The sequence below is a fragment of the Myotis nattereri genome (assembly GCF_964212035.1).
Source record: "Myotis nattereri genome assembly, chromosome: 14".
NCBI lineage: Eukaryota > Metazoa > Chordata > Mammalia > Chiroptera > Vespertilionidae > Myotis > Myotis nattereri.
The window spans coordinates 59,912,506-59,925,510 of NC_138089.1; positions in this window are offsets into that span (position 1 = coordinate 59,912,506).

Consider the following 13,005-nt stretch of genomic DNA (forward strand, 5'->3'; position numbering starts at 1 on the left):
TCCCCAAGAAGGAGGCTGGTGTCCCTGGGAGGTGGGGCAGGTGTACGCCCGGCTGGTGCCCAGGGGGTCACCCTGGCAGGTCCCAGGGGAGACAAACCAGTGCCTGGGGATGGGCTGCTGCCCACGACAGCTGCACTGTGCCTGTTGGGAAGGGTCACCCCTGAGTCCAGACAAGGCCCAGGTGCCAGAAGCCTCTACAGCCTGCTCCCCAGTGTTACTGGCCTGAACGGTCCCTGCTCACTTCCTGGTTGTGTCTCGGTGTCCAGGCAGCTCCGTGGAGCCAGCGGCCGGTGAGATCTGAGCTGGCCTGTCCTCCAGGCCGCTGAGGACCTGTGACCCGAGGCCCTGCCACTGCCTGTCCTGGCTCCACACCCCCAGGCCATGCATGTGGACACGGGGCACCCCCAGGCCATGCATGTGGACACGGGGCACCCCCAGGCCATGCATGTGGACACGGGGCACCCCCAGGCCATGCATGTGGACACGGGGCACCCCAGGCTATGCATGTGGAAACAGGGCACCCCCAGGCTATGCATGTGGAAACAGGGCACCCCCAGGCTATGCATGTGGAAACAGGGTGCCCCAGGCCATGCATGTGGAAACAGGGCACCCCCAGGCCATGCATGTGGAAACAGGGTGCCCCAGGCTATGCATGTGGAAACAGGGTGCCCCAGGCCATGCATGTGGAAACAGGGCACCCCCAGGCCATGCATGTGGACACGGGGTGCCCCAGGCCATGCATGTGGACACGGGGCACCCCCAGGCCATGCATGTGGACCTAAGATGCACCCCTGCCCCCCTCCACTGAGACCTGCCTCTGGGAAACCTGGGGGGACAGCTCCGGCCACGGGGCTCTTCCTGGTCCTGATGTGCCTGACAGGCTGGGCTGCTGACTGGTCACTCCTGGGTCCGGCCACTCAGTGCAGGGGCCTCTCCTTAAAGAAGCCACCTGCCCCTCCTCGGCATCTCAGAGCAGGGCCCCCGCTCTCTACCGCCAGGCCTCGCTGTGCCTGCCTCCTCCTCGCCCAGGGGCCAGAGCCTGGGAGGGTGTGACTCCGCTGTCCGTCACACTTGTCCCGGGTAGCACTCAGCCAGTGGCCCCGGGCACGGGCACGGGCACGGTTCCGAGGCTTTAAGGCAGATGCGTTGCCATGTGCAGGGAACAGCCTGGGTGCCTCTCCCCGGGGCCTGGGCGGGTGGCGGGGAGGGAGGGGGTGGGCTTTAGCCAGATATGGTTCCTGCCGGCACAGGGCCCAGCATCCTCCCGGGGGACAGGCTGGGATGGAGGGAAGAGGTGCCCCAGACAAGCGCAGAGAGACCTGCGATGGCTGGGCTATCAGAGCACCAGGGCCGAGGACCGGGTGGGCGGTCAGGGTCTGGGCTCAGGGGTCAGGGGTCAGAGATGCTTCCTGCAGGGGCGCCATGGAGGGCACAGGCATCAGGGGCTGGAGGCTTCCTGAGCTCCGCCAGCGGCCGGCCTCGGAGCCCTGCCCTGGACTCAGCCGCTGACAGGACAGTTCACAGCCCCCGCTCCTCCGCCACCAGCGACGTCCACCCCCTGACGGTCTGAGCCTGCGCTTCGCCCAGAGGCCTAGCCAGCCGGCCTCTCATTGACCGGCTGCCACCTGGGCCACAGCCCTGCCCTGGCACCTGATAATGCCCCCCTCAGCGCCCTGCCCGCCACGCTGTGCCCTGGGTCAGGCATTGTGGGCAGATCCTGGGGGCGGGTTGGGGGGCTCGGGGGTTCAGTTGGGCCTCCTGTTCTTTCTGAACCTTGGGGCCTCCCAGCTGTGGAGTGGGAGCTCAGCCCTTGGCGGGCGGGAACCGAGGGCACGCGTCCTGGATCCCGGCTGGCAGGCACTCAGGCTGTAAACACCGCTGGCTGGCGTTTCTTCAGCTTCTCCTTTAAGTGGCCCCTGGGAGGCAGCCCTCTGGGTCCTGATTCCTGGTCCGTGGCCCCAGGGACCCCTCTCCACTGCGACAAGGCAATTCGGGGTTTCTGGATATCAGGGGTCAGGCTGGTCCAGGGACCCTCCCCGTGAGTCTGAGTCCTGCTCCCTCAGGCGTGTGCGCATGCGGGGTGGGGGACAGGGTGCTGTTCTGACGCCAGAGGAGAGGAGGTGCAGGATGAGGGGGGACGCCTGACCCGCATTCTCTGAGCCGAGGCTGGATCCGCCCTGGCCCCCTGGGCCTCTCACTGCACCTCCTCTGACGCTGACCGGGCTCCCGCGTTGCCCCAGCCACCAGGGCACGGACCTGCTCCCAGGATCTGCCCAGCCGGACGGGGGCCGTGACGCCGAGTGCCCACAACGCCTGCTGCTCACGCAGGAAACCGCGGCCCTGCCCCAGGACCTCAGCCTGGTCCCCAGCGTGGGGGCCCTGGCGGGGCTGTAGTGGGGCTCACGGTCAGTTCCTAGTACTGGGAGCTCTTCCGGGAGCCTGGGAGCCACAGGCTGGGGCCAGGGGGCTGGGAGGGGGCAGCTCAGAGAGGAGGCGCCCGGGAGGGGAGCAGAGACTCCCAGGTGCCCAGCCGCTGAGCACTGGAAAAGGTTCCGGGACCGGGGTGTCCCCATCTTGGACACCCCCACTCTCACTAGGGTTGATCCGGGCTCCCTCCTTGCCTTGCCTGGGGCTTCCCTCGTCTGGGAGACTGGGAGGAGCAGGGGCAGAAAGAAAAGTGGGCAGGTGGTGGGTGGTGTCCACACTCCGCTCCTCCATCCTGCCCGTCCCCCCCCCCCCCCCCCCCGCCCAGTATCCCACCGGCTGGGAGCACGGAGGAGACTGAACCATGTCTGCCACCCAGAACCCTGTGGCTTTGTCTGTGCCAATGGAGCCTCCGGGGCTGGTGGGAATAATAACTCAAGACAAGTGTCCAACACAGACCTCATTATCCCGCGTGGGGGCTGCACACCAGGTGTTCAGCCACTTGTGGACCCTGACGGGCCTGTGGGCGACGGGCTGGGCCGCTGCTTCCCAGAGGAGGAGCGTGGGGAGGGCCAGGCTTCCGCAGACAAAGCTCTGGCCTCCGGTCCCGGTCCCGCCTCGGGTCAGGGAGAAGCAGGCGTGGCAGGGCCTCAGGCAGCCTGGGCCCAAGCAGCGTTCTCTGTAGCCCATCTGTGACCCCAGCAGAGCGGTTGCTATAGGGTCTTGGCCCTTGAACCCAAGGGCAGGGAAGCGACTTCCCTTTGGCCTTGGCACCCACCTGTCCGTCCTGGGCTCTCAGCTCCTCTCCTGCAGCCAGAAGGCCGGTGGGGGCAGGGAGGGGACGGGGCCTCATGAATTCACAATGAGCAGCCTGATGAGGCTGGAGCCTGCGAGGGCCCCAGAGGGGAGGGGGCATCAGGTAATGGACAGCGTCTGCATCCTTTTCCCTCCAACCTCAGACGCCCGCCACCCGAATCCTGCCGGCCGGGGACCAGCCGCTCAGCTCCTTAGCGCCAGGGCGCAGCATAAACAACACGGCCCCTGTAGTCCGGGTCTGGGCCAAGGCGCCTGGAGAGCCCCGCTGAGCCGTGGGGACACAGGGACACGGCGGGGAGGCAGGGGAGGGTCCCTGCTTGCCCCCCGCATAGGCACAGCCACACAGGCTGCCCCACCAGGCTTCCCGGGCACCTGGCTGCCCAGCCATGAGAGCCCACACCTCTCCCTGCAAACCTGGGCCTGGAGCGGGAGCAGGAAGAGGCTGCCCTGCCCCCAGGGACCAGGCTGGCTGAAGGGGTCACGGAGGGCTGGGGCTGGGGCTGCGGCTGCGTTTCCCACCAGCCTCTCCGACCCTCCAGCTCTGGCTGGTGGCGGGTGTCCCCAGCCCCCTAAGATTCAGAGGGAAAAAGAGGAGAATGAGGTGTCTGAGGATGCGGATTGAGGGGTGGAAATTACCTCAACTGAATTTTAAAAACCCTGGCTGGTTGCCATGGTAACAGAAAGGTGCATCCCATTGCTATGGCAACAGGCAAACACCGAGGTGTGCTGCTGGGATTGGGGATTTGGGATGTGGCCGGAGGGGGTGGGCGGAGGCGGCTGGGCCTGGGTTGTATGTGGGTGGGGGGCGGCTATGCAGCCTGGAATCACGAATCCCCAACTTTCCAGGAGCCAGAAGGCTGGCCTGGCACCTCCCCCGGCAGTGGTCTCAGAGGAGAAAGACTGTTGGGAATAATCCACTAGGACCCCATCACCACCCAACCTCTCGGGTCACCAGCCTCGGAGCCCCGAGGGGACCCTGAGCCTGCTTAGCTGGGCTCCTCGCTGGGCAGAGCCGGGGCTTGGAGACCATGCACTTTGCTCCTGACCTTAGGCCAGCCGTGGGCAAACCACGGCCCACGGCCGGATCCGGTCCGTTTGAAATGAATAAAACTAAAAAAAAAAAAAAAGACCGTACCCTTTTATGTAATGATGTTTACTTTGAATTTATATTAGTTCACACAAACACTCCATCCATGCTTTTGTTCCGGCCCTCCGGTCCAGTTTAAGAACCCATTGTGGCCCTCGAGTCAAAAAGTTTGCCCACCCCTGCCTTAGGCAGTGGCAGGCTGGGTGTCACATCAGCTGCTGTCCCAAAAAAGAAAAGCGCGTGGCCAGGAGTCAGCTCGATGAGGCCCAGAGGACAACTATGTGCTACCCTGAGGATAGCCACACACCTGGAGGATGCACTACACCTGGACGCTGACCACTCATACCTGGAGGACGGTCATACACACCTGGAGGAGGACCACTCACACCTGGAGGAGGACCACTCACACCTGGAAGATGGTCACTCACACCTGGAGGAGGACCAGTCGCACCTGGAGGAGGACCACTCGCATCTGGAGGAGGACCAGTCGCACCTGGAGGAGGACCAGTCGCACCTGGAGGAGGACCACTCGCACCTGGAGGAGGACCACTCGCACCTGGAGGATGGCTCCTCAAGGTGACAGTCGCCCCCCAGGCCCTGGCCTCCAGGACTCCAGAGCCTCCGCAGGCCCTGGTTCAGTGCGAGGCCCAGGGAGGGGCGGAAAGGGTCCCGTCTCAGCACCGTGCCCTCGGGAAGCCAGGCCACACCGCACAGGGCCTGGTGCAGGCGCAGGACTGACCTGTGAGCCATTGGTCTCAGCTGCCCTGTCACGTCCACCGGCTCCTCGGACACGCAGGCTCCCTGCCCCGCGGCCTGAAGCCATCCTCAGGCTCCGGGGCTCCCAGCGACGCCATGAACTGTTTGGGAGACACACCTGGGAGCCTCTCGGCTCCGGCCCCGCTTGTCCATTAATGCATTAGCGCCGCAGCCAGAACTGAACGGGCCCTGTGGCCTCGGAGACCTGGCTCTGTGTGCATGTGTGTGTGTGCGTGTGCACATGTGTGTGTGTGTGTGCGCACACGTGTGCGTGCACGCACGCACAGGACGGTCAGCAGAGGAGGTGGGGTGTCTGCCTCCCCACCCCGCCAGCCCCAAGCAGGCTTCTTACAACCTAGGCTCCCAGACCCACTCCCAGTTCCTTCCGTGAGAGCGCGGCCTGGGCACCGCGCAGGGAGACCTGGAGCCCAGGGCTGCTGGGGTGGGAGAGGGAGGAGCAGGCTGGCGAAGCCACCCTCAGGCAGGTCAGAGTGCCCCCCGGCTGCAGGCGGAAGAACCCCCTCCCCAGGCCGCCTGCCCCCCAAGCACTGCCTTGGCTGCCCTCCCGGAGGCTGCAGACCAGCGGGTGAAGGGAAGCATTCCTTCCGGGCACCCCAGTGCTTCAGGCAGCCCCCACCCCGACCCCACCCCACCCCACCCCTGCAGCAGAGCTGAGCCCACAGGGGCCGACCCTGTCCAGCACCTCATCCCAGGCCTGGGAGGGGCCCTTGGCCCAGGGCTGCCTGCTCAGGGCTCTTCCTCCCTCCCTGTCCAGGTTAGCAAACTCCAGGGTCCCCGTGGCGACCGCGATTCTGCTAAACAGAACCATCCTGCAGCCCATGTGCCCCCCACAGCGTCCCGATGGCCGGGTGGGCACTCCTCACCCAGCCCGGAAGGCAGGCTGGAGCGATGGCTGTGGGAAGGGGGGGCACTGACCCTGACCTTCCTCCATGGGGGTGGGGGCCGGTGCACCCAGGCCATGCCTCTCATGGCCACTCCACACCTGGGCACGCGGGCACAGGGACTGCAGGCACAGCTCGGGGGACCGCCAGGACTTGGGGCCTTTGGCCTCAACACACTTCCCACGGTGGGCGACCCTCTTCAGAGCAGGCACGCTCTCATTCCCACCCTCGCCCAGCGGGTGCGGTCCCTGCAGCCCCGGCTGGCATGCGGCTGCCATGTGCCCATGGGACCAGAGAAAGCTGGCCTGGACCTGAGGGCCCTGGCCCTCCCCGGTCGCCTTGGCCTCCACCTCGCACCTAAAAGAGCCTGGTGGTCCTTCTCAGGGCGGGGCCAGCAGCACCCGGCTCCCAGGGACCCAGGGGCTCCCAGGCGCTGGTGGCAGAAGCCAGAGGAGGTGGGCTCCACCCCAGGCCTCCAGGCTGCCCCACCCCCTTGTCACCAGCCCTGGGCCCCGGCTTGGCAGAACTAGGCTGGCTGCTGTGGGGATGGCACCCTGTGGGCAGGTTTGGAATCTGTGGGTGACCTCATGGATCACCCCCCAACTCTAGGAATACAGCACGTGTCTACCCTGGAGCAGGAATTCAGTGTGTCCCAGGGCAGTGTGTCCCCATGTCCCCGGGACAAGACCTGCGGGGGCGGGGAGGGGGGTCGGCCTTGGCCAGTGTGCACCTTGGAGGCAGTTCTCCCCCCCCCCCCCCTCCGCTCAGCCCGCAGTCCCGAGCTTGGCTCCTCCCAGCCCCTCCCTGGGATGGGCCCGGCAGTCTAGTGCCCCAGTCAGGCCGCCCGACCCAGAACCCAGGGTCCAGCTCTGCCCGTTGTGGCTTTGACCCTGCCTCTTGCTCAGGACAAAGGTTTGGGCTGGGACCCGGCCATCCAGCTTATTTTTTTAAAAATATATTTTATTGATTTTTTACAGAGAGGAAGAGAGAGGGATAGAGAGTTAGAAACATCCATGAGAGAGAAACATCGATCAGCTGCCTCCTGCACATCTCCGACTGGGTATGTGCCCGCAACCCAGGTACATGCCCTTGACCGGAATCGAACCTGGGACCCTTCAGTCCGCAGGCCGACGCTCTATCCACTGAGCCACACTGGTCAGGGCTCAGCTTATCTCATCATAAATATTCATCAGGCTCCAGGGGCCAGAGCCTGCAGCTGGCGTGGGGGCGGGGGCGGGGCAGATGCACCAGAAGGTTGGGGTTCTTTCCTAATGAGGGTGCTGGGAGGGGAGTGCCACCTGGGCTCGGGGTCCTTGGGGAGGGGGACAGATGGGCAGCGGGACATCCAGCAGCCTGGGGACACTTGGCTGTGCTCCAGCCACCGGATCCCCATGCACCCCAGGAATGTGGGGGAGGAGCCAGAAGAGGCCCTGGACCCCCTTCCACAGGGGATCCCGAGAGCCCTGCCCCCCGCACACATGGGCCCAGACTGCTCGCTCTCCTCGGGCTCCCATGGCCTGAGAGCAGTGCGCCCACCCTCCTGCCTGCATCGTCCTCCCAGGGCGGTGCTCCTGCAGGGTCCCTGGCTCTGCAGAGGGTGCTCCCGGGTACACAGTCCGCACGGAGCTGTGCCCCACGCACACTCTCCCCACCTTGCCCTGGAGCTGGGCTCCCTGCACCCCATTCTCCTTGAACCACGCACCTCCTCTCAGCCCTCTGAGCTGTGCTCCCCAGGCCTCCCCAGAGGGAGGCCCTCCTGGTCAGCCTCAGCTTCCTGTGCTGCGCCCCCTGCCCCCTGCCCCCTGGCGCCCCCTGCCCCCTGCCCCCTGGCGTGCAGGTGGGACACGGGGCAATCAGCCCTGTGCTCACAGCCCAGCGGCCAGGGAGCTGGCCCCGCACCTCCCCGGTCCTGGGGCGAGAGCCAGGGGCAGAGGGCACATTTGGGGGCGCAGAGGCGCCTCCTCACTGCCACAGGCAGGCGCGGCTGCAGGTGAGGGGGGTGCCTGAGCCAGTGAGCACCCCAGTAGCTAATGAGGGGCTGCGGGGGAAGGGACAGCCTCAGGCGCAGCCTGGGGAGAGGCTGCCTCATTAGCACCAGCCTGGGAGGAAGGTGGCTAAGTGGGTCAGTCCCCTCCCCCAGCCGCCTGGCAGGTGTGGGTGGGAGCGCGGCTTGTCAGCCTATTGTCCCCATTGGAGCCTGTCCCTCCACCCCCTCCTGAGCCCTGCCCCTCCCAGCGCCCCTGCCTTCTCCCCGCCGCCCCCTAGGAGCCCCCTTTCCCTCCCTGAGCCCCCATCTGGCCTCCTTCCCCTTCCTGAGCCCCCCTCCCCGCTGCCCCCCCCCCGCCCCCGCCGCCAGCCTCCCCAGGCCTCCCGCGGACGGAGTGGAGCGCACCTGGGAGACACTGAAATCCTAGACGCTCTGCCGCCGGCGGAGCCCACATCCCGGCCTCCCCGAGGGGCAGTAAACCCCGCTCGTCGGGCCCAGGCTGCGCCAGAACAAGCATCCAGATGGGGGGGCTGCGGGCTCCCGCCCGGCCCCTCGCCCACCCCCACACCAGCCAGCTCTGGGTCTCCACTTGGTCACCAGCTCCCCTCTTCGCCCCCAGAGTTGTGAAGCTAATTGTCCTGGCAGATCTACTTCCAGGGGGAGGAGGGCGGGAGAGAGGGGGGTGCATCCTAGAGGCGGGACCTTCTCCCCACAGGGTGGGAGGCTCAAAGAGGTCCGCTGCCGGGGTCCCCCTCCAACCAGGAGCCAGATGATGGCCGCTCTGCACCCGCGGTGTCGCTGTCCTGGAGGGACGGGTCCGGGAGGGGGCTGACGGCCTGGGTGCCCAGCCCCACCCCAGCCCCGCGCGGCCGCACAGGGGTTAAGCTCAGGGTGCCCACCACGTGTGCACAGTCAAATTCCAGGAACGCTTTCCATTAAGGAGCTTGGAGCGACTTCATTTACATTAATAAGAACCAGAAAAGTGGGGGGGGGGCGCGCGAGCCGCGGTGGCTGCTCAGCTCTGCCTGAGTCTGGAGGAGCCTGAGCAGCCAGGGAGCTGGTCTCAGAGAGGCCCGGCCACGCCAGCGCTGCGGCGCCCAGTCCGAGGGAGGAGGCAGAGTCCACCAGCCCAGCGCCCAGTCCGAGGGAGGAGGCAGAGTCCACCCGCGGGGATCCCAGTCCCGCCCAGTCGGAGGGGCTGGCAGAGCCCATCTTGGTGGGTAAAACCCCACCCAGGGAAATGGCGAGGGCAGAGGCAGGCGCCCTGGGTGTCCACGAGCTGCTGACGGACACTGTCAGCCAGGGCTGGCTGCTGCCCACCTCCGAGCCTCAGTATCCCAGTCTGTGTGGGAGGCTGCTCCCTCTCTCCCCAACAGGGGTGGCTGCAGGCCTTGGAAGGGAAGGTTCTGAGCTGAGCCAACCCACTTCAGACGCACACGCCCTCCCTCGGCCTCCCTCGGCCTCCCTGCCTCCAGCCCTGACTCTGGACCCTCGAGCTGAGCAGTGGGCCCTGTTCCAGCAGCCGGGAGCCTGGTGGGGGTGGAACCCCCAAGATCCCTCCAGCGAAGGAGGGAGTCCGAGTGACTGCGTGCGTGAGCCTGCGTGTGCCTGCGCCCCGCGGCGCTTCCCCGTCCGGCTCCCAGCTGGCTTCCTTCCTTCCTTCCTTCCCGGGCCGCAGGCTGCAGTGCGCACAGGTGAGCTCTCAGGGCCCCACCTACGCTGCCTGTGCGGGTGGGCAGTCGGAGGGTATTCATTCGGGCGCTTGCACGGTTGGCTCACCCATGCGGGCAGGGTGGGGCAGGCGGGGTCTGCAGGCATCTGCGTGTCCTACCCCAACACACACCTCGGTGCTGGGAGACACGCCTGCTGCACGGATGACTTGCAGGCCTGTGCGTGCATGCGTGTGCCTGTGAGTGCAGAGGGCTGCCCCTCGGCCCAGCCAAGGAGTACGGTGCCCCCACGAGTCAGGATCGAGTCCAGCCCTGCCTGTTGGCCCACACATCTTGACAGGGCATCCTGGGCACTGAACCCAGCCTCTGCCCCCCCCCCCCCCGGGCCAGGTAAAGGGGGGCGGGGGACAATTACAGCCGTGAGTCATTCTCCAACAGCTCTGTCCAGCCGTACTTGGGGTGGGGGGACCTGCCTGGAGCTGGGGCCCGTCCTGAGTGCATCAGCTCCCGGGCCTCAGTGGGTAGGAGAGCCGGCGGGGGTCCTGGTCCCTCCTGCCTCCCCTCTGCCTGCTGCAGCCTGGCCTGCCCATGAGCCTGCGGAATTCTCCGCTACTACTTGCTGTCTTAGGCTGTCTTATCTGGCGGCAGCCGGGGGTGGAGCAGATCCGACTCCCCCAGACCCAGCGGCCCCCACCCTGCGTTATCTTGTCCCTGCAGCCTCCTCCCCCCCCAGCAGCCTCAGACCTTTCCGCTCCTCTTCCCAGCATCCTCTCGGCCTTGCTTTGTCTGCAGTTGTCTTTTTTCCTGCCTCTCCCTGCCTGTCTTCTCTCTCTCCCCAGGGCTTTGGGGTGGGGGGTGGGCCTCCCAAGGCTGAGCTCACTCCATCCTCAACACAGCAGCTGGAGCACGTCCTGCCCAAAGCTGGAGCCAGACCCTGTGCCTGCAGCTAGGGGCCCATCTGCACTCGGTGACTCCCTTCGGCTCCGGGCCAGCTGTGGGGGAGGGGGGACACCTGGGTCAGAACCAGACTCAGCACTTCCCGATCTGGTAGCCTCCAGCAGCTGCTCTTCTCTGAGCCTCAGTTTCCTTTTTAAATCAGATGGCCCGGCCGGCGTGGCTCAGTGGTTGAGCGTCGACCTATGAACCAGGAGGTCATGGATGGATTCCTGGTCAGGGCACAGGCCCGGGTTGCAGGCTTGATCCTCAGTAGGGGGCGTGCAGGAGGCAGCCGATCCATGATTCTCTCGCATTACTGATGTTTCTAGCTCTCTCTCCCTTCTTCTCTGAAATCAATACAAATGTATTAGAAAAATAAACCAGATGAAAGTGGTGCAGGGGCTAAGCGGGAAGGGGCTGTGCTCCTGGCTGCACCTCCTGCGGGACCCCCTCCCGTTTCAGGAGGCTGGTGAGAGCGGTGGGCACCCCCGGTCTCCATCGGAGAGCCTGGGAGCTCAGCCCCAACTCGCTGGGCTGTAGAGCCAGAGGCTGCGGGCCAGCTGTGGGCCCTGCCAGGGGAGTGAGTCAGTCATGGGGCAGAGGTGAAGGCGTGTGAGGGGCAGAAATGCACTTTATCGACTGGACTGCAGAAGTGGCCTCCCTGTGTCGGAAAGAATTGTTAAGAGGCTGAAGCACTTAATGTGGGCCTGGCTCTGGCTCCGCAGCTGAGCAACAACTACCCCTTCCAACCAGGGGGTCCCTGGGGGTAGGAAACCTGTCAGGAACATGCAGGGCCAGCCAGGCTGAGTTCCAGCCAGGTTCCCCTGAATCCCAAAGACCCTGGGACCCTCGGCACCCCAGGACTGGGTGAGAGCCGGCGCCCCACCTGCACCAGCATTGCCCAATAGGTGATGGAGTGCTGCCACCTGGTGGTCACTAGCAGCACAGCCCCCTCCTCCAGGGTCCCGTCTGGGCAATCTCCCCCCACATGCCCCCCTTGCCTCCCCCCCACGCACACCCCACCTGTCTCTGAGGGTGTTCATCCCTCGGGAACCAGGGTGGCTGGTGGCTGGGCTCTGGGTGCCCTTGAGACCCCCCAGCCAGACTGCGTGCCTGGGGAGCTTAGCTCAGGCCTGGCTGCTCATCTGGGCTTTGAAACTCGTTTGATGCGTGGCCACGGCAGCTGCTCCTGGACGGCCCTCAAAGCGCACTCGCGGCAGCTGTCCCAGTCAAGGGCAGGCCGGGCTTGGAGCCCCTGGGGTTCCCGCTAGTTCAGCAGGAGACCGTCCAGATTCGATTCGGAATCTGGGTTTCCCTGCGCTGCTCTCGCCTCACCTCACCCATTGGGCAGGGAGGGGCGGGGCACCCCCACCCATCCTGGGCAAGGGGCTGGAGCAGACCCTGATGAGCTGCTGGGGATGGCTGGCCCTTGGCCTCAGGCGCTCAGGGTGTGAGCCACTGCGCACCAGTAGGATCTCCGGAAGATGGTCTCACAGGAGATCTGGGCCAGGTGCAGCCTCAGGAAATGGGGCGCTGGTTCAGGTGCGAGGTGAGGGCCGCAGTCACGGGGCTGGGCATGTTGGTGACAGTGGCTGAGGAGCAGGCGGAGGCAGGAGAGGGGCCTGCGGCCTCCCTGAGGGACAGACACGACCCATGTCCATAGGAAGCCTGTGGCTGAGTCCATGGGGCCTGGAACCGAGAAGGGGCTGTCAGCTCCAGGCGGCGGGGCGGACTGATGCCTCTCCTGGCATGGAGCCGCCGCTTTGATTCCAAGGCTGTGAGGCCTGGTCCCCTGGGGCTCCCAGGCAGGAGGCTCCCCTGGGCCTTTGCTGGGCACATCCCTGCGCTCATTGGACGGGCCTCCTGGGTGGCTGTCAGGTGTCTAACGAGCTGCTTGACTCACTCAGGTGCAGGGCAGCTCCCCCGTGCTGCTCAAGGGCTCCGGGGGGCTAGACTCTCCCCAGGGCTGACCTGGGAAGATGGGGATCCCTATGTGGGCTGGACCCTCATTTGTGAGGCTCCCAAGCCCCACTCCTTGAAGCCGACTCGGGGCTTCTGCATGTGCATCCACATCTGCCTAGCAAAGTGGGGCTCAATCCCCCAAGGCACCTGGGAGGTGGGGGGGGGTGGGCATCTCCATTCTCAGGACCAGGCCTGCCTGGAACTAGGAAAAGGTGGCCATCCACTAGCCATGGAGTGGCTTCCGAGCAAGGCCCCCACCCCCACCCGACCACGTCAAAGGTGGAGCCCAGCACCAGTTCAGCCAGGTCGGCAGCACGGGTGCCCGTCACCACCCCTTCTGCTCTTGCTGGGAAACGAGGGGGTGGCGCCGTTGAGAATGGACACGGCACGGTCCCTGCACACTGCAGTTTCGTTTTGGCGAAGTGGAGGATGGACACGGCACGGTCCCTGCACACTGCAGTTTCG